We start from the raw sequence: 3,169 nt of genomic DNA on the forward strand, positions 1-3,169 counted from the left end.
CAGCCTGGCCAACATGGTGAAACCCCATCTCTATTAAAAACACAAAAATCAGCTGGATATGGTGGTGGGCACCTGGATTCCCAGCTACTCAGGAGGCTGAGGCGGGAAAATTGCTTGAACCTGGGAGGCGGAGGTTGCAGTGAGCCAAGATCGTGCCACTGCACTCCAGCCTGGGCAAAAGAGCAAGACTCTAGTCTCAAAAAAAAATTAATAATGATAAGGGTGACTGCTTAAGTCTGCAATCACTATATACCTTTATAAGCCTTTTCATGAAAGTTAGCAAAGAAGAGAAAAAGATACCTCCTTCATCAGACATGTTTTTGTTTTTGGTTCAGAAAACTTGGTCAGTGGATTTATACAGAACTCTGTGAAATAAGTCAGATTCTTAGAACATTAGAAGGCAAGAAGAACCTGAGCTTTCATCCAGTCCAACCATCCATTTACAGAAGGGTAGCCTGGAACTCAGAAAGGCGGAGTCATGTCCAAACTTTCATAATGAGCGGGGTGGGGCCGGGGTTGTGAGGGGGCCCAAGGAATCCTAAGAAAATGGGAGTTGGTTTGAGAACCTAGGTGAGATGACTAAGCTCTTAGTAGCATGTCCAATGTAGTGTCTGATGTTTTTACTTACTCTTTTAGCACCACACACAGAAGTCTCATCTCCAGCCAGGTGCAGGGGCTCATGCCTGTCATCCCAGCACTTTGGGAGGCCGAGGTGGGCAGATCATTTGAGGTTAGCAGTTCGAGATCAGCCTAGCCAACATGGTGAAACCCCATCTCTACTAAAAATACAAAAATTAGCTGGGCGTGGTGGTACATGCCTGTAATCCCAGCTACTCAGGAGGCTGAGGCATGAGAATCGCTTCAGCCCAGTAGGCAGAGGTTGCAGTGAGCAGAGATCACGCCACTGCACTCCAGCCTGGGCAACAGAGTGAGACTCTCAGAAAAATAAAAATAAAGAAATCTCATCTCCACATGAGGGTGATTCCTAAGTGCGTGGCATCACGTATTTTTATAAGGATCTGTTGTTTTTTTCCAAAGCAAAGAAATAGTAATGGAGAGGATGAAGTTTACTGAAAATACATTGAAAGACAATAAAGTCATGCATTTTGATTAAAGCCAGGTTTAGTCACCACCACCTGAGCTTCTGGAATCCAGTTGAGTGGTTGGGTTTCACGACTCAGGCCTTGCTGTCCACAGTCCTGCTGCCCGGGGCCTCTGTGGGTCTTCCTGCAGCCGCAGAGCAGAGCTCCCGGGAAGCAGCGAGACTCCTTCCCTCCTTCTATTTTCCCTGCTGGGCTGTCCAGGCAAGGCCTCACCTTCCCAGCATGTGGGCAGGAGTTTGGGCTTTGGGGTGGGCTAGCAGGGGAGGAAGGTATGTGGGCGACAGCAGTGTGAGTGGCTTGTGTGTGCAACAGTCGGAGCCCTTCTGGCTCCCTGGATCTGGAACTGGAGCGGCACCGGGATCACTTCCAGGTCCCTTGCACTGGAGTGGTGGGTGGCAGCAGGGTCCTGAGTCGGCCCCGCAGGGCCCACGTGGCCAGCACACCTGTGCTCCAGTTCCAGTTAATGTTTCTATCGGGCCACCCCAGGCTGCTAGGGGAACCCTACCTGCCAAAACATCCAGGCCCTCTGCCGGGAGGCTGCATACTGGGCAGTGCTGGGAATGACTGGTTGGTAGGTGTGCCAGGAAGCTGGGCAATTCTGGCAGTGAGGACACTTCCGGAGTGGGAGGAAAACTGCAACGTTGGAAGAAAGTGTTTCCTCACAGAGAAGCACAAAGTCCGCATCACCACAGAATCAAAGATGTTCCATTCAGCGCTGGAGCTGTAACGTTTTCTCATGGGTTCTGATGGTTAATCTCATCAAGAATTAAGCTTGTTAAGGGTGGAGCTACCCCCACCCCTCTAGTCCGGGCGGGTGCTCCTGGACTATGTAAAGGTAAAGTTGATAGGGGCGGACCACCCCCACATCCCTTCACATAGGAAGAAGATTCACTTCTGCTTACGGCTCGCGTTTGCCCTCTTTTTGTTTCTGTGGAAGTCGCGCCTGCTCCAGGAAGAGCTGGATCATCCATTCATTCATTTATTGCATGCATTCATTAAACAGGTATTCACTGACTGTGCTTCAGACCTGGCTTTGGATACCAAGGAAGTTTTTCAAAACCTCACAGGGCTTTGCGGCTATAAAGATATCTATGTAAGGATTCTTGGGTTATCTGAGGCCCAGGGAACAGAGGTAACTTGTCCAAGAGAACACAGCAAGTTGGGGGCAGGGCTGGGCCAGTGCTCTGAGCTCCTCCAACCCCATCCCTACCCACCCAGGGCTAGATCTAGATCTACTCTCTCCTCTCCTTAACTCTTCATCGGCCACACTCCAGTCTGTCGAAATCCTCACCCTAGGGAGAGACATAAACTGTCTGGATTGTCCAAAATGGTAAAAATGAAAAAAAAAAGTGTCCCCAATTCAAGTTCGGTGCTTGCCTGGTGGGGGCATTCCAGCGTGGCCTGGGGTGAGTGGCAGTCCACCTCCAGAGGCATCCCCCGGGCGCTCCTAGAGACACGAATTTCCCACGTGGCTTTTTGCCTTATGTATTCACTGTTAGATGTTTTCGGTCAAAGCATTTTGGGACTTCCGTAACTCTCAGAGCGCGCCAGGGAGCCGCCCTTAAAGATACCTAGTTACTGATGAATTCCATCCGGTAAAGTAGAGGGTAGTGGGCAGCTTGGGGATTCAGGACCCAGCTCCCCTCACGCTCCTGGGTGAATCTCTGGCTTCACAGGCGAAACCACCTCCGCAGGACAGGACTCATCTAGTTACAGGACACTGGATGTTACAAAGACGAGGCTTCCAGCGCGGGGGCGTGGGGGCGGCTGCCAGCCCTGCCCCCAGCGTGCTGGCGACCCCTGGTACGCCCCTTCCCTCCCGCGCCTCTGCTCCCTCGCTGGTGGGAGCGGAGCGGCACCAGGTCACTTCCAGCTCCCTTGCACTGGAGCGGCGGGCGGCAGCAGGGCCCAGAGTCGGCCCAGCGGGGCCCACGTGGCCAGCACACCGGTGCTCCGCTCGCGATTTCCCTTTTCCGCTCTCGGGCACGAGGCACTGAAGGTCAGGTGGAAGCACAGCTGTGCAGGGACAGTCTCCGCCATTCAGCGGCCGCGGGCCGGAGCCTGCG

General features: G+C 52.8%; 1 protein-coding gene and 1 long non-coding RNA gene across 2 annotated transcripts in view; one reads left to right on the forward strand and one right to left on the reverse strand.

The window, feature by feature from the left end:
- Window positions 1-1,049: 1,049 nt before the first annotated feature.
- Window positions 1,050-3,159, reverse strand: LOC105525325. The gene is made up of 2 exons (XR_001003897.1): window positions 1,547-3,159; window positions 1,050-1,446 (listed from the first exon to the last, which is right to left on the reverse strand). It is a non-coding gene; the product is annotated as an uncharacterized LOC105525325 (long non-coding RNA).
- The window catches only part of ODC1 (ornithine decarboxylase 1), an 8,668-nt gene continuing 8,241 nt past the window's right edge, over window positions 2,743-3,169 (forward strand). The window contains exon 1 of the mRNA XM_011960908.1: window positions 2,743-3,093. The gene's annotated coding sequence lies outside the window, so the exon portion shown is untranslated. The remainder of the gene's footprint in view (window positions 3,094-3,169) is intronic.

Source organism: Colobus angolensis, unplaced genomic scaffold (genome assembly GCF_000951035.1).
Source record: "Colobus angolensis palliatus isolate OR3802 unplaced genomic scaffold, Cang.pa_1.0 Scaffold53, whole genome shotgun sequence".
In the NCBI taxonomy this organism is placed as follows: Eukaryota; Metazoa; Chordata; class Mammalia; order Primates; family Cercopithecidae; genus Colobus; species Colobus angolensis.